At 36.9% G+C, this 18813-nt stretch overlaps 1 pseudogene; it reads right to left on the minus strand.

Annotated features, from left to right (window-relative positions):
• Positions 1 to 1884: 1884 nt before the first annotated feature.
• Positions 1885 to 2855, minus strand: LOC123594036 (annotated as a pseudogene).
• Positions 2856 to 18813: the final 15958 nt, after the last annotated feature.

Here is an 18813-nt window from a genome sequence, read left to right on the forward strand (position 1 = left end):
GCCTCCACATTTGCTTTTCATTTTCAAAATTGCTTTGGCAATTTGGCGTCTTTTGTAATTCCATACAAATTTTAGGAATGTTTGTTCTGGTTCTGTGAAAAATGCTATTAGTATTCTGATAGGGATTGCATGAAATGTGTACACTGCTTTGAGTAATATAAGCGTTTTAACTATATTTGTTCTTCTAATACTTGAGCATGGACTTTGTATTTCTTTGTGTCATCTTTCGTTTGTTTCATCAGTGTTTTATAGGTTTAAGAGTATAGGCCTTTCACTTCTTTGGCTAGGTTTATTCCTAGTTATCTTATTTTTTTTGGTGCAATTGTAAATGGGATTCTTTTCTTAAAGAATTTTCTTTTCTTCATTATTGTTGTATAGAAATGCAAAAGAATTCTATATATTGATTTTGTATCCTTTGACTTTACTGAATTCATTTATCCATTCTAGCAGGTTTTTGGTGGGGTTTCTATTGTTTTCTATATATAGTATTATGCCATCTGCAAATAGTGAAAGTTTGAGTCCTACCTTACTGATCCTTTTATTTCTTTTTGTTGTTGGATTGTTGTAGGAAGGACTTCCTGTACTATGTCGAATATAAATGGGGATAGTGAACATCCTTATCTTGTTCCTGACCTTAAGGTAAAAGCTGTCATTTTTTTCCACATTAAGGATGATGTTAACTCTGGGTTTTTCATATATGCCCTTTATTATGTTGAGATATGTTCCCTCCAAACCCACTTTGTTAAGTTTTTTTTTTTTAAATCATGAATGGATGTTGTACTTTGTTAAATACTTTTTATGCATCTAGTGAAATGATCATATGGTTCTTATACTTTCTTTATTTCATGTGATGTACTGCCTTGATTGACTTGTGAATATTTAACCACCATTGCAAAACAAGAATAAATGCCACTTGATTGTGGTGAATGAATTTTTAAATTTATTGTTGATTTCGGTTTGTTAGTATCTTGTTGAAAATTTTTTCATCTATGTTCATGTATATTGGCTTGTATTTCTCTTTTTTAGTAGTGTCTTTATCTGGTTTTTGTATCAGTGTAATGCTTGCCACACTGAATGAATTTGGAAGTTTTCCTTCCTTTTCTATTTTTTGGAATAGTTTGAGAAGAATAGGTATTAAATATTCGTTAAATATTTGGTAGAATTTGCTTGTGAAGCTGTCTGGTCCTGGACTTTTGTTTGTTAGGAGTTTTTAAATTACAGATTCAATTTCTTTGCTGGGTATTGGTCAGTTCAAGTTTTCTATTTCTTCCTGCATCACTTTTGGTAATCTATATGTTTCTAGATATTTACCCATTTCTTCCAGATTACCTAATTTATTTTCATGTGGTTTTTCATAATATTCTCTTATAATTATTTATATTTCTGTTATGTTAGCTGTTATTTCTCCTCTCTCATTTGTGGGTTTATTTATTTGATTTCTTTCTCTTTTTTTCTTTATAGGTTTGTCTAGAAGTTTATCACTTTTATTGGTTTAAAAAAATAGCTCCTGGTTTATTTATTATGTATGTATTTATTTATTTATGTAATGTTCCAGATGTGATGGGTTTATTTTATTCTGATCGAAAACCAAAGATTCCACTACAGCACAGAGACCAATATATTAAAAGCTCAGGAAAAAAGTGGTGTGGGACATGCAGGACATGATGTACAAACTGGAGGACTGAATCATTTCCTTTGTAACATGGCACCACATTGTTGCTGAGGAACACATTTAAAATAACACTGCAGAACTCAACTGAAATGTGGCACAAACATGACAACTTCCAGGCATGCCTTCAAGTACCTCTCTTAGGATGGACTTGTGATCTCTAGACTTCAGTGTGGGGAGGATTACAATTATTTGGAAGAATAAAAAATTCACACTTTTGAAATTTCACAGAAGAATTTTAAGGCCAAAACATAGTGGGTTCTCTTCACCTCCAGGGACAAATCAGATGCTTTACTCCAAACCACATTAAGCTTCTAGTTCACATCCCAACCCAATCTTGTGACCTCCTGCATTGAAGTTCTTTCCATCAATTAAAGCTTATAGGGTCAGTTTGACTCCTGGTCGAAGAGCCTGAGTATAACCCAGTCCAGTCAGGCTGGCATTATTTACTTTAGCAAGTAGAGAAGTTCTACAGTCCAGCTTGTATTTAGCAGTGATGCCAAAATGGGCATTGTTACTGCCAGCCGTCCAAGCAAGGTTTATTGATGTTTCAATCTTCTCATTAACCTTCTGGTAGATAGACCTTCCAAATTCAGTGCCGTCATTCACATGAGTGTGCAACTAAAAGTCTGCAGTCTTGTAACACAGGGCAAAATTATTCTGTGACAGTTTGGATCTGGCTGTGTCAAAACTCATCTGATAGCCAGCAAGCCAACCTTCAAAGGCTAAGACAGCCCAGCATAGATGGTTGGTCGAGAAAAATGTATATCAACATTGCTGCCAAGACTGAAACATTCCCGCTTATAGGAGGCCTTCAATTTCCCATTCTTCTTTCCTGTGTTTGGTACAAATATGGTATCAAGAGTCAGTTTCAACCCTTCAGCCAACTTATTCTCCAAAGGGTTTCTGTTTCAACAGTATTATCTGTGTTCCATTTCTGGGTGAAAGTAAGTCCATAGTTACAGACCTTTTATTTGGTCTCTAGGTTGCCTGTATCAGTGTAAGCATGACCAGAAGTAGAAAATTCCACTCCACTATAAGACTTGGTTCTCAGATCTATTTTGACCATGCCAAATCCATATCCTTTGTTGAATACATCCTTGGTGGCCTTTCCTAGGTCACAGTAAGTCGGTGTTTTACACATATCTCCAACCAGAGGGCCTGTCTCTGCTCCGCCAGGGCAATCCTGAAGGTCTTCAAACCAACGTTGTCCATGCCTCAGCTCCTGGTTTTATTAATCTGTTCTATTTTTTTAATCTTCTGTATCACTTATTTCTGCTCTAATCTTTATTATTTCCTTCCTTCTGCTGGTTTTAGGTTTTATTGTTTTTCTAGCTCCGTTAGGTGTAAGGTTAGGTTGTTTACTTGAGATTTTTCTTGCTTCTTGTGGTAAGTATGTATTGCTATAAATTTCCCTCTTAGAACCACTTTTGCTGCATTCCAGAGGTTTTGGACTGTTGTGTTTTCATTTTTTGTTCCCATTTACATTTTTATTTCTTCTTTTTTTATTTTCTGGTTAATCCATTCATTGTTTAGTAGCATGTTATTTAGCCTCCTTTTATTTGTGATCTTTCCAGATTTTTTCTTGTGGTTGAATTCTAGTTGCATAGCACCGTGGACAGAAAATATGCATGGTATGATTTCAATTGTCTTAAATTTGTTGAAAATTGTTTTGTGGCCTAATATGTGATCTATTCCAGAGAATGTTCCATGTGCACTTGAAAAGAATGCATATTCTGGTGTTTAAAGATGGAATGTTCTGAATATATCTGTTAAGTCCATCTGGTCCATGTGTCATTCAAAGCCATTGTTTCCTTATTGATTTTCTGTTTATATCATCTGTCCATTGATGTAAGTGGGGTGTTAAAGTCCCTTACTATCATTGTATCATCATAAATCAGTTCCCTTACGTTTGCTATTAACTGTTTTATGTATTTGGGTGCTTTCATGTTGGGTGCATAAATATTTACAGTTGTTCTATCTTCTTGGTGGATTGTCCCCTTTATGTGTCTTTCTTTGTCTCTTGTTACAGTCTTTTTTTTTTTTTGGAATCTAATTTGTCCAATATAAGAATTGCCCCTCTGGCTTTCTTTTGACATCCATTTTCATGACAGATGTTTCTCCATACTCTTACTTTAAATCTTCAAGTGTCTTTAGGTCTAAAATGGGTCTCTTTTATGCAGCATATAGATGTGTCTTGTTTTTTTAACCCATTCTGTCACTCAACGAGAAGCAGACTCCTAACTACAGAGAATAAACTGATGGTTATCACATGGGATGTCAGTGAGGGGATGGTTGAAATAGGTGACAGCAATAAATGAGGGCACTTATGTTGATGAGAACTGGGCAATGTATGTAATTGTTGAATCTCTATATTGTATACCTGACACTAATTTAACACTGTATGTTAATTATACTAGAATTAAAGAAAATAATTTTTAAAATGAAAAATGAATTTTTATTTAAATTATATAAACTTACAATTAAATCATATTAAAACAAGGGTAATAAGTACTCAAAACTCCTCACTTCTAAAATATTTTACTACACTTTACTATTTTTCTGCATTATTATTACTGTAGTATATACATATATATGATATATAATTAACATATGTATAATAGTATTTGTGTGGTGGAAATACTATAGAGTAAGTAATGCACTACTCTATAGTAGTGAGAAGCAGTCTATCTCTTCCCAACTCTGCATTTAATAACATGGAGTTGATAGTTTGAAATTGGAACATGCTACAAATTAGGTCTCTCCCCTCAAGCACCCACCCCACCAGAGAGTTTATTGTTAGACATCTGTGAGCACACCACTTGTTCCAGGGCTTAGCAAACTTTCACTGCTAGTAAATACTTCCCCTAGAACTACCCCAAATCCCTTCAATCACATTTTAACATTTCCAGAATGCAGGTGGAAATGAAATCTTAAAGCATGGCATTAAATTGGCCTTCCAGCTATTGTATAGTAAGAAAGTATGGAAGAAGCTTAGAACAACTCACTATTCAAGAAATATTGAGTACCTCTATGTGGTAGATTCTGGAATATTTGCTAAAAATGTGATAATCCATACATGACACAATTCACCTTTGACCAATAATCCAAAATTGGCCCAAACTGGTTCTGAGATGCCTATTAAATCATTTTCTGCATGGGTGGTTTTGTCTTGGCTTAGAAGAAAGGGCATTGGGTCAAGAGACCTGTGCTAAAATCTTGGTTTTAATACTAGTTGTGGAAATTTAAGCAAATGATTTCACCTCTCTGTGCCTTCGTTTTCTCATTGGTAACATGGAAGAGGCAGGATAATCATCATGATCATAATCATCATAGCTGACATATATGCTTACTGTGTTCCAGGTTGTAGTCTAAGTGCTTTGTATACATTCACTCATTTAATCCTCACAAAGCCCCTAGGAAGTAGCTTCTATTCATTTGATCTTCATTTTACTGATGAAGAAAATTGAGACACAAAAAAATAAAGTAGTTTGCCCAAAGTTACAACAGTAAGTAAGTGAAAAGGATTTACTAGATGTCCTCCCTTCTCAAAGAATCATTCAATTCTATTCTGGAGAAACCATTTCCAATCTGGAGCAGGGAGCCCTGATTAAGCCTCAAGGCTACAGACCCTGCTGATTACCTGACTCAGGGGCAGAACCTCAGAGATCTGAGAAGCAGTGAGGATAGATTTGAGTCTCCTGTAATCTGGGTAACAAAGCCAGGTCTTCTTTGTCCAAATTAGAGCAGAAAATCCAGAGGGCAGAAAAGTTGGTGGTGAGTCTCCATCTATTGCTCCAGTCTGGTGACAAAACAAGCACATGTTTATAGGCAACCCAGGTTCTATCAGGCTCTATTAAATGTTTTATGTAAGATGTTCTCAAGGCCAGTGTTTGGAACAGGGGAGATTTGGAGAACTGGTTCTATACTGTTTCTTTTAAAAAATATTTAAATGCCAGTTAGTTAATATACAGTGTAATATTAATTTCAGATATACAATTTAGTGATTCAACACATATACAACATCCCATGCTCATCACAGGTGCATGGAATTCATTTGTTCTCTGGGTTTGAATTACTTGTATGCATTTTCCTTGGCCCTTAGAGGCCCAAAGGGACAAAGAGTGATAAATGTGCCTAATTGAATCTTCAGTGGATTCACTCTTTTACTGAAGGACAAAAGTGATACAAAGTTACATACCATGAACATGGGTGTCATTTGGTTAGAGGCTCTCATGATCCATTCCCTAGCCTTTTCTCTTGAGGACAGCTTCTTCACTGGATATCTCGCTTTTTTGCCTCCTACCTGAAAGCAACACAATAAGCCATTGTAATGTTTATCAAAAAGTTTTTTTCTCAGTGTGCCTGGGTGGCTTAACTGGTGGAACATCCGACTTTTAATTTCAGCTCAGGTCATAATACCAGGGTCATGGGATCGAGCCCCATGTCTGGGTCCATGCTGAGCATGTAGCCTGCTTAAAATTTTCTCTCCCTCCCCACACTACCCCTCTCCCCACTAGTGCTCTATCTCCAAAATAAAAAAAAATTAAAAGTTTTTTCTCATTAGTTATTCTGTCAAAATGACCCAGGGAAAAGTATTAGGCCCACACATAATAATAACAAAGATATCAAAATGCAAAAGGTTAAAAATAGGCTTGTTCCCATAGGCACCAGTGCCAATTCACCTAAAGTGAAATTCTGTCAGAGGCCAAAATATTAGTAACCAATAATTACCCCAATATCTTACAGTTCAGAAGATAAAATTAACAAGGACTTTGAAGGGTAATCTGTTTATGTTGCCTGTTTCGAGGTTAGTAAATATACTAGCACTCAGATAACTTATAGGGGTGGCTTCTGGGAGTATTGATCTTTTTTTTTAATATAAATTGACTTATCTATCATCTTCCTAAAGCATGCCATGGGTTATGTTCATTCCGCTGGGGAAACACTTTCAGGTTTCAGCTATCCTTTGGTTCCCTGGTCTATTGTGATTATCCCAAATTGTTGCTATTGCTTAGAAAATGACTACTATGTGGAGAGCAACAAGCAGGGGCAGGTCCTATGATGTCATACAGCATTGAGATACATTATTCTATCATAATTTAATTTTTCATTAACACCAAAGATAAAGCTGGAAACCAGATACTTGTCCTTGGGAACTTATAATTTTTCCTTTTATTATTTTATATTCAGATCTAGCTAAGGACTCCACCCTCACCCAAAAACATGTAGAAACATGTGCCTGCACCAAGTGGAAGACATCATGACAGAGTAGAATGAGCACAGACTTTGAATTAGGCTTTTGGAGCCTCATTTTCCTTATCAATTAAATGAAAATAGTGTATATAAAGGACCTGTTATGAAACAGGCATTTGATAAATGTACCAGCTCTTCTTAGCAAATGATTATCCAGTACAAGAATGATGATTTCCTTCTTTCCTTTAACAGAGATTTCCAACCCAATCCCACCCTAAAGTCTGGGAGGATATTGAAGCCATTCTAGTCTCATCTCCTTATCTCTTGTTCTTATTGTTTCTCTTTTTCTTTTTTATTGTTCTATTTCTCCCCAAACTTTCCTTCTTCCTCTTCTATTTCCCACTAACCCCTTCTTACTAATCATTCTTCCTTCTCTAACAGTGAGTTCTGTTTGCACACGACAGGTGAGAAAATGTAATTCAGTGATGGTAAATGACTTGCCACATGGATTTCCTTCCTGCTGTGGTGTGAGATTATAATTTTGATTAAGCCTCTGTAGGAAACAGTGACAACTAACCACTCACATATATGCAAACAGAACCAACAGAACCACTCACATATATGCCAATCCCATAAGCCTTTGCTGTAGCCCTATTAGTTGGCCTGCTCTTCTCTAGCACTCAGGCTAATTCATAGCCCCCAGCTCAGAGATCCAGAAAAATTGGTTCTTGATCTTATAGCACTCTATATTTGGAGGGGAAGAAGAAAAAGGGCAGAATAGAGTCTGTGGCTAAAAAGGTCATAAAAATTGCCTAATTAGGGGATCATCTCTAAGCAGAAAATGATAATAAAAATAGTCACAAGTGACTGAAATGAAGCAATACTCTGGTGGCTTTAAGTCATCTGGTTCCTTCCTTCTTTTTATGACACATACAAGTTTCTGCTATAGTGAGTACCATGTGGGCAATTGGAAAAAGAGCAGTGCCAAGCCAGATCCTAGAGCATCTGTAAACAGATTGTCACCAGAATGCCAGAAGCAGCAGCTGCTGCTGTATTTCTGGGACGGATGGTAGAAACAGAGGAAGAAGATAAATTCCCAGGACACAGTGAGAATAACTAGGCTAGTTTGTTGAACTGTGTATTTTTTGCTGGGGCTGCCATAACAAACTCAGTACTCAGTACCACAAACTCAGTACCACAAACTCAGTACCACAAACTGAGTAGCTTTGACAGCAGAAATTTATCATTCAACAGTTCTGGGGGCTACAAGTCTGATATCAAAGTGTCAGTGAATCTGTGAGGGAGAATCTGTTCCATGCCTCTCTTAATTTCTGGTGACTTGCTGGCAATCTTTGATGTCCCTTGGCTTGTATACTGCTTCTTTCCTTTTTTTTTAAATGATGTTCTCCCAGCATGCATGTCTATACCCAAATTTGTCCCTTCTTATAAGGATAACAGTCACATTGGGTTAGGGTCCCACCATACTACTGTGTGACTACATCTTAACTATATCTGCAATATCCCTTATTCCAAAAAAGGTCACTTTCTGAGGTACTGGTGGTTGGAACTTCAACATATGAATTTGAGGAGGATATAACTCAACTCGTGACAGGATGGAAAGCTCAAGGGGTGGTAGTATTAATGTCTGGCATAGGAGGCATGAAAAGCACCCTTTGTTATTATTGTTAATGGTAAGAATAGGCATTCTCATCTATTATGTGCTAGGTATTAGACTGTGTTCTTTGCAAGCATTATTTTATTAATTCCCACCATAAATCTATGATGTAGGTATTCACCCACAATTCATCATTCATCTCAGTAGACAAAACTGAAGCCCCAGAAAGGGAAATGACTTGATCCATGGAGGGAAACTGAGTTGGCCCAGGCCATGTGTGTGATATTTGAACTCAGGTCCATATGACCCCAAGGCATCTCCCAAATACTTTCTCACCATACATTCTTGCTAACTTGGAGGCCCCCACTTTCCCCATTTTGGGATACGATACACCTGAGCCTGCAAAGGAGTTCTGATTTTAGGACTAGTGAGGCCAATTTAGGGCTCTCAGAGTGGCCACTGAGTCTCTGGAGAGCTTTGAGAGATAATTCTCTGCCAGAGTTGCATGTGTCAGGAGGCTGTCTAAAGGTGGGAGTGTGGGTGAGATAATCTCCAGAGTGTCCTGTCTGGAATGGTGAGGCTGGGGGTGAGAGAAGGGGAAGGTTGAAAGGAAGTAGAGAGGATAGTGCTCCAAGGAACCAGTACAATCAGTGAAACATAATAGCTCACATTCATATGGCACTTACACATGCCAGACACTGTTCTAAGCAATATATATATATATATATATATATATATATATATATATATACACACTCTACCTCATTAGTTTGTTTTGATGTTAAAAAAGTATATATATATATATAGTATAATATAGTATATAATATAGTATATAATATATTATATAATATAGTATATATACCTACTAATGAGGTAGAGTCCATCTTTATCATTGGTTTATAAAAAAGAAAACTGAGGAGCAAAAAAGTTAAATAACATGTCTAAGATTTCACAACTAGGACATACTAAGACTGGGATTTGAACCCAGTTTGGCTTTAGTCCAAAGAAATTTCCTTTTCTCAGATTTAACAATCCAATGAAACTCAGTGCCAAACTGTGACCTGCATGTTACCCAATGAAATTTACATTAAGATGTATTAAATCATCTTTAACCTTCACAAGAGCCCCATAATATATCACATCTGCTGTTACATCAATGCCATGTGATAGCAGAGGAAACCAAGGTTCAGATAAATGGAATGAAATATCTCAAGTTAGATAGTCATGTGGCAGAGCTTGACTTCAGACCCAGGTCTGGCTTACCCCAACACTAAGCAGCTCTGTGTTTCACTGCCTCGTGGTTTTCTGGCTGATTGACAAACTAAATCCTGCCAAGATGGGAAAGTTGTTAGGTGTGATTGTTCTCAAGTTGTGTATGTGTTTTAGTAGGAGTTCCTTGGAACACAAGCCCTTCCACAAAGATTCTCTTAGAAAGACTCTTGGGACAAGTCATACTGCGTCATGACACACACCTTTCATGTACAAACACTAAGAACCCTCCGGATTCAGTATATATTGGTGTGTGGGGCAGAGGAGATATCTATATATGTTGGCATTAGTTCAAGAAATATTATAAAGACAACTTTGGACTGGGAGTTAAGATGGCAGAGCAGTATGGGGACCCTGATCTTTTCTTATCCCTGAAATGCAGCTAGAACAACATCAAACCGCTTTGAACACCTAGGAAATTGATCTGCTTGATTAACACAATAATCTGCATAAATTGAGCCACATAACTTTGCAGGTACATGTTTCAGAGAGGGGAATTGGGGGAGAGAAAAGCCGTGGAGCTGTGGAGGATAAGGAGTCATTTATGCAGAGAGAGAACAGAGAGAGAAAGAGAAAGGGGGAGAGTGCATCAGGATGACACAAGAAAAGCACTTCCCCTGAAAGTTTCTGGAAAGAAAGAGAGCGAGACAGAGTAAAAACACTCACAAGAACTGAACTGGAAATCTATTCCCCAAAACCACTGATTGAGAGAAAAGAGAGGGTTTCAATACCACCAGTATATAAACAGTGGATCACAGAGTCTGAAGGCTCTAAGCTCAGTGCCTGGGGGTGCTCTGGTGAAAAAGTAGGGAAAATCACCAGGAGCAGGCAGCATGGTCTGAGGGGGTCCATGTGCCACATGGGGATAAGCGATTCCCCTACTTGAAGTGCATTTGGTAGAGGCCACACAGCATCCCCATGGGCAAAGGTCCCATTAGACCCAGAAAGAAGCCACGTTTGCTGCTTTTGGGATAAAGACACCAGAAAGCAGTGAAACCTGGTATTGGCTGTGTCTTGTAATTTTCCATAAACTCTGAACATCTGCCAATACACAATTGCATAAACATTTTCTGGGGCAAGCCAGCACCCAGCCATTGCTCAACAGAACCCTCCCCCAGAGAATGAGCATGAATCCAATCCACAGGGGTCTCTAAAGTGTAGGGTTTTGAAACACGGCTCCATTTGAGATAAAACTCTGGAATGCGGCACCACCTGGCAGGTGGAAAGGTTGGACACGAACGGGGTACAGATGGGGAGTGGATGGAGACCTGGGACAAAGCAGGGGTACTTGATCACAGTTCAGTGAAAGCACGAAGTTCCTGCACCAGAGACTAGGGAGCTGGGTGAGGCCATTTTCACCTCTACCACTCACGTGCTACAGACACACGCCCATGGATCCACACCAGTGAGCTTAGCAGCACCACAAAGTGGAGAATGGAAACATGACACCAAGCCCTGTCCAACTGTGTCCTCCAGGCACATCCCCCAGAAGACCAGGACAAATCCTGCTTAGTCTATGGACTACAGCATGCTGTGAAGTTTCAGTTCACAGGGGAAACTGGATGTAACTTCATTCGCGTTTCATTCTGTTTGCTGGTTCCTTTATTTGTTCATTTTCTTTGCTTCTGTTTTTGCTTATTTTTTTTCTTTCTCTTTTCTTTCCTTTCTTGGATACAAAAAAAATCTTTTTTATTATTTAAATTTTTATTTCTTTTTAAATTTTTATTCTATTTTATTTTCTTTCTTTTATTTTATTCAAATATACCATTTAATTTTTAATTTTTAAATATTTTAACTTTTTTTTTCCTTTCCTTTCTCTTTTTTTCTATTCTATCAAGCTACTTTCAACAAGAAGACTGAGACACACCTAGGATCCAGCTTCTTTTCTTTTCTTTTTTCTTTTTGCATTTTTATTTTATTATTTTTTTCTTCTTAAAAAATGACAATATGGAAGAATTCACCCCAAAAGAAAGAATAGGAAGAAATTACAGCCAGAAATTTAATCAACTGATATAAATAAGATGTATGAACTGGAATTTTAAGCCACGATTATAAGAATATTAGCTCGTGTTGAAAAAAAAGCATAGAAGACACCAGAGAATCCCTTTCTGCAGAGATAAAAGAACTAAAAATCTAGTCAAGCCAAAATAAAAAATGCTATAACCAAGATGCAATCTCGAATGCATGCTGTGATGGCAAGGATGGATGAAGCAGAGAAGTGAATCAGTGATATAGAAGATAAAGTTATGGGAAATAAGCAGAAAAAAAGAAGAGAATGAAGGCAAAAGATCAAAGTATAAGACTTAGATAAATCTGTGACTTATTGAAAAGGAAAAACATTTGAATCCTAGGAGTCCCAGAAGATGAGAGAGAAAACGGGCAGAAGGTTCATGTGAGCAAATTATAAGTGAAAACTTTCCTAATCTGGGGAATGACATAGACATAAAAATCCATGAAGAACAGAGAATTTCCATTTAATCAACAAAAACCCGACCATCACCAAGGCATATCATAATCAAATTCACAAAATACACAGACAAGCAGCAAGGGAAAAAGCCCTTAGTCTACAAGGGAAGACAGATCAGGTTCACAACAGACCTGTCTACAGAAACTTGGTAGGCCAGAAAAGAATGTCAGGATATATTCAACATGCTAAATTGGAGAATATGCAGCCAGGAATTCTTTATCCAGAGAGGCTGTCATTCAAAATAGGAGAGATAAAGAATTTCTGAGACAAACAAAAACTAAAGGGATTTGTGACCAATAACCAGCCCTGCAAGAAAATCTAAGGGACCAAAAGACCAAAAGCAACAAAGACTAGAAAGGATTAGACTAAGACTAGAATATCACCAGAAACAGCAATGCTACAGGCCACACAATGGCACTAAATTCATACCTTTCAATAAGCAATTGAAATGTAAATGGACTAAATGGACTAAATGTCCTGATCAAAAGACATAGGGTATCAGAATGGATAAGAATAGAAGACCCATCTATATACTGCCTACAGCAGACTCATTTTAGACCTAAAAACACCTGAAGATGAAAAGTAAGGGGATGAAGATGAAAAGTAAGCATCTATCATGCTAATAAAGGCCAAAAGAAAGCCAGAGTAGTCATACATATATCAGACAAGCTAGATTTTAAAGACTGTAACAACAGATGAAGAAGGGCATTATATCATTATTATAGGGTTTATCCAACCAAGAGGATCTAAAATTGTAACTATTTATGCCCCCAACTTGAAAGAATATATAAATAATCACAAACAAACTCATTGATAACAATACCATAATAGTAGGGGACTTTAACACCCGACTTACGGAAATGGACAGATCATCTAAGAAGAAAATCAACAAGGAAACAATGGCTTTGAATGATACACTGGACTGGATGGACTTAACAGATAATTCAGAACATTTCGTCCTAAAGCAGCAGAATATACATTCTTCCTGAGTGCACATGAAACATTCTCCAGAATATATCACATACTTTGTCACAAATTAGCCCTCAACAAGTACAAAAAGATGGATATCATACCATTCATATTTTCAGACTACGATGCGATGAAACCTAAAATCAACCAGAAGAAAAAAAATTTAGAAAGACCATGAACACTTGGAGATTAAAGAACATTCTACTAAAGAATGAATGCATTAACCAAGAAATTAAAGAGGCAAGTAAAAAAAAAAAGTACATGAAAGCCAATGAAAATTAAAACAGGACAGTCCAAAACCTCTGGCCTGCAACAAAGGTGGTCATAACAGGAAGTATATAGTAATCCAGGCCTTCCTAAGGAAGGAAGAAATGGCTCAAATACACAACCTAACCTTATACTCAAAGTATCTGGAAAAAGAACAGCAAATAAGCAGCAGAAGAAGGGAAATAATAAGCAAATAATCAGCAGAAGATGGGAAATAATAAAGATTGGAGCAGAAATCAATGATATTGAAATTAAAAAAAAAAAAAAACAGAACAGATAAACAAAACCAGAAGCTCGTTCTCTGAAAGAGGTAAAAGATCTTTACAAAATTGGTAAACCCCTTGCCAGATTGATCAAAAAGAAAAAGGAAAGGTCACAAATAAATAAAATCACGAATGAAGGAGAAGAGATCACAAACAACATCACAGAAATACAAACTCAATACGAGAATATTATAAGCTATTATATGCCAACAAACTGGGAAATCTGGAAGAAATGGACACATTCCTAGCAATGTAAAAACTATATTAAAACTGAAACGGGAAGGATCAGAAAATTTGAACAGACTCATAATCAGTAAATAAATTGAATCAGTAATCAAAAATCTCCCAGCAAACAAGAGTGCAGGGCTGGATAGCTTTCCAGGGGAATTCTACCAAATATTTACAGAAGAGTCAACACCTATTCTTTTGAAGCTGTTCCAAAAAATGGAAATGAAAGGAAAACTACCAAACTCATTCCTTGAAGCCAGTATTACCTTGATTCCAAAGACAAAGACTACACTAAAAAGGAAAGCTATAGACCAATTTCCCTGTAGAACATAGATGCAAAATATCTCAACAACATACTAGGCAACCAAATCCAACAACACATTAAAAGAATTATTCACCACAATCAAGTGTGATTTACTCCTGGGATGCAGGGCTGGTTAAATATCCACAAATCAATGTGATACATCACATTCATAAAAGAAAGCATAACCACATCTCAATAGATGTAGAAAAAGCATTTGACAAAATACAGCATTCTTTCTTGATAAAAACCCTCAAGAGAGTAGAGATAGAAGGAACATACTCAAGATCATAAAGGGCATATACCAAAGACCCACTGCTAATATCATCCTCAATGGGGAAAAACTGAGAGTTTTCTCCCTAAAGTGAGGAACATGACAGGGATACCTCCTCTCACCACTGTTGTTCAACATAGTGTTGGAAGTACTAACCTAAGCAGTCAGACAAGAAAAAGAAATAAAAAGCATTCAAATAAGCAAGAAATAAATCAAACTTTCACTCTTCACGGACAACATGATACTCTACGTGGAAAGGTCAAAAGACTCCACCAAAAAACTGCTAGAACTGATATATGAATTCAGCAAAGTTGTAGAATATAAAATAAATGTACAGAAATTGGTTGAATTTCTATACACCAATAATGAGACAGCAGAAAGAGAAATCAAGGAATTGATCCCATTTACATTTGTGCCAAAACCATAATATAGCTCATAATAAATGTAATCAAAGAGGTAAAAGATATAGATGCTCAAAGCCATATAAAGCTTATGAAAGAAACTGAAGAAGACACAAAGAAATGGAAAAACATTTCATGCTCATGGATTGGAAGAAGAAATATTGTTAAAAATATGATACTACCCAATGCAATCTACATATTCAATACAATCCCGGCAAAATAACACCAGCATTCTTCAAGAGATAGAAAAAACAATTCTAAAATTTGTATGAGATAAGAGAAGACCCCAAGTACCCAAAGTAATGTTATAAAAGAAAACAAAAGCTGGAGGCATCAAAATTCCGGACTTCAAGCTGCATTACAAAGCTGTAATTATCAAGACAGTATGATACTGGCACAAAAACAGACACACAGATCAACGTAATGGAATACAGAACCCAGAAATGGATTTACAAATGTATGTTGAACTAATCTTTGACAAAACAAATGGTGTTGGAAAAACTGGACAGAGACATGCAGAAGAATGAACCTAGACCAGTTTCTTACACCATATACAAAAATAAACTCAAAATAGTTGAAAGACCTATTGTTAGACAGGAAACCATCAGAGTCCTAGAGGAGAAAAAAGGCAACAAACTCTTTGACCTTGGCTTCAGTGACTTATTATTAGACATGTCTCTGGAGACAAGGGAAACAAAAGCAAAAATGAACTATTCGTGCTTCATCAAGATAAGAAGCTTCTGCACAGCGAAGGAAACAATCAACAAAACTAAAAGCAACCTAGGAATGGGAGAAGATATTTTCGAATGGCATATCAGATAAATGCAGTATCTAAAATCTATAAAGAACTTATCAAAAACACCAAAAAAAGAATAATCCAGTGAAGAAATGGGCAAAAGCCATGAGCAGACACTTTTGTAAAGAAGACATCCATATAGCTAATAGATACATAAAAAGATGCTCACCATCACTCATCATCAGGGAAATATAAATTTAAACCACAATGACATACCACCATACACATGTCAGAATAGCTAAAATGAACAATCCAGAGAACAACAGATGTTGGCAAGAATGTGGAGAAAGGGGAATAGTTTTGCACTGTTGGTAGGAATGCAAACTGGTGCAGCCACTCTGGTAAACAGTAAGTAGGTTCCTCAAAAAAACTCACAATAGAAATATTCTCCTATCCAACAATTGCAAAACTAGGTATTTATCCAAAGAATACAATGATGCTGATTTAAAGGAGCACATGCACACCAATGTTTATAAGCAGTACTGTAAACAATAGCCAAAACATGGAGAGTTCAAATGTCTATCAGCTGACAAATGGATAAAGATGTGATACACACACACACACACACACACACACACACACACACACAAGAATGTTACTCAATAATCACATAGAATGAAATGTTGCCATTTGCAACGATGCAGATGGAACTAGAGTGTATTATACGAAGTGAAATAGGTCAGTCAGAGAAAGGTAAATATCGTATGATTTCACTCATATGTGGAATTTAAGAAACAAAACAGATGAACGTAGGGTAATGGAAGGAAAAATAATATATAAAGAGAGAGAGTGGCAAACCATAAGAAACTCTTACTCTTAAATACAGAGAACAAACAGGGTTGCTGGAGGTGTGTTGGGTGGGAAGGTGGACTAAATGGGTGATAGGCATTAAGAAGGGCAGTTGTTCGGATGACAACTGGGTGTTATATGTAAGTGATGAATCACTAAATTCTACTCCTGAAATTATTATTACACCATTTGTTAACTAACTTGGATTGAAATAAAAATTTTAAAAATAAATAAATTAAAAAATAAATATTATAGATGAATTAAATGAACATGGAAATTGTTGCAGGGAGTATGGCCGGAGTTGCAAAAGATAAGTCTGTGAACAAAGTGCAGTTAAGTGAAGGTCCTCATACCTGACTTGGAATGAGGCCCTGAGTCCAGAATAAGCTCCTTTTTATTAGGATAATTGCTAAAGACTACATGCATAAAGTCAGCTAAGCAAGAGTGTTAATCAATCTAATAGTTTAGCTTTTCAAGGTTGAATTTCGAGTTAATTGGTTTCTATAACACTAGGAAAGGTCAGGTGTGAAGGAAGATCCCACCCTGGACAATGTTAATGGCTCTAGGTTTTCCTTAGGAGCTGCAGCAGTGTTCAGCTGTGTAAACATGTCCTAAGGCCTTGGACCTTCTCCAGCCCTTCCCTTTTGAAGTCTTTTCCTTTGGTGCTTTTCTCCTGCATCTCCCACAGGAAATTATATGCAAACACATTTAACATCATTATCTCAGGAGAGAGATCCTAGCTAGCCAACAAAGTGAATGCTTGTAGCACAGCAAAGGCAGTGTTTTCTTTCCCATTAATGGCTGAGCTAGGAGACTATGTAAGGGGAAGGGAAGGCCAGAAGTGGCCAAAATATCCTGCATGAGCAAATGGAGACAGGTTTGTCATCTTGGCTCCCAGAAATCTCCCAAGAATTCTAAGGCCTAATGCTTTCCCTTCTAGGTCACCTGTCCCACGGGTCACTGATTCTGTCCCACACTCAAGAACACTATGGATTAGTGGGAAGGACCTTCTAGATGGTGAATCAGAAGACCTGGTTCTAGTTGAGTTCCTGTTTTGAACTATATGTGCATCCTTGGGCAAGTTTCTTGACTTCCCTATCACTTACCCCTGTCTATATAAGAATCAGATGTGAGTATCTCTGAGTTCCCTTCCATTTAGATATTCTGTGATTCAGTGACTAAAATATATTCACATTCTTAGTCTGTGAATCACTTATCAGTTAGGTCAGAGAGGCATTATCTCCTAAAGGCCTGTTAAAATGCACTTGTAGGAAATAACTACTAGAGAGCATGTGTAAGCAGACAATCTAGAGTAGTCAATTATGGCCTGACCTCTTACTTATGGGTACCAAGAATACCAATGCCTGCCTTGTAGATTCTTATATAACTTTTTTAGCCAGGTCCCTAACTCACAAAGTGTATTTTGCCTCTCAGTTCTCTAGGTTTTCCAATGTCTTTGTGGGTAAGTCACCTAACTCAGGTTTAGGGCCCAAGAAAGGCCTAGGAGAATTTGTATGAGGAGGGCTTTGAGTAGTGCATTTGGACAGATGGTTGGAGGCACCAATTTCAAAGTTGGCTCTGTAGTCCTGGGCCTTGGGCTAGGACTACTCTGGCATCTGGCAACTTATCCATCCATCCTTCCATCCACCCATCCAAACTATGTATTAATGAACTATTATATACCAGACAGTGTTTTAGGGGCTAGAGATTTATCAAGGTCAATAAATAAAAGTAGGTTGGTACAGTGAAAGACAACTGAACTGCAAAGTACTGTGACTAAGCTCAAGGTCTGGCACTACAATTTTATATCTGTACAACCCTGGACAACTAACCAAAAATGAGCCTCAGATTTATCAGTTGTAAAATAGGCTAAAAGAGATTTACTATAGATGATCTATAAGAAGTTTTCTTTTAGTTATAACTCCCTATTAACAACAAAACTAGAGAGATAGTAGAGTGGAATGACAAAAACAAAAAACAAAAACAATAAAAAATATGGACTCTCGAATCAGGCTGCTGGGCCCAAATTCTTGCTGTACAACCTACTATCTATATAACTGGGGGAATATTGCTTAACTTCTGTATGCCTGTTCTCCTATGTATGGAATATTAAGAATAGTCATACCTACCTCAAAAGGACATTGTGAGATTAATGAGTTTAATTGTATAATGTGCTTACAACAGTATCTGGAATGTAGTAAGTTCTATGTTGCCTATTTTTAAGAGCCTGGCAGTGCTTTTGGCTACTTGAGCTTAAATCACTAGCCCTTATGTGGTATGGAGGGAAAACTGACAAAACCTCTAAGACT

This window comes from Leopardus geoffroyi, chromosome X (assembly GCF_018350155.1).
Source record: "Leopardus geoffroyi isolate Oge1 chromosome X, O.geoffroyi_Oge1_pat1.0, whole genome shotgun sequence".
Lineage (NCBI taxonomy): Eukaryota > Metazoa > Chordata > Mammalia > Carnivora > Felidae > Leopardus > Leopardus geoffroyi.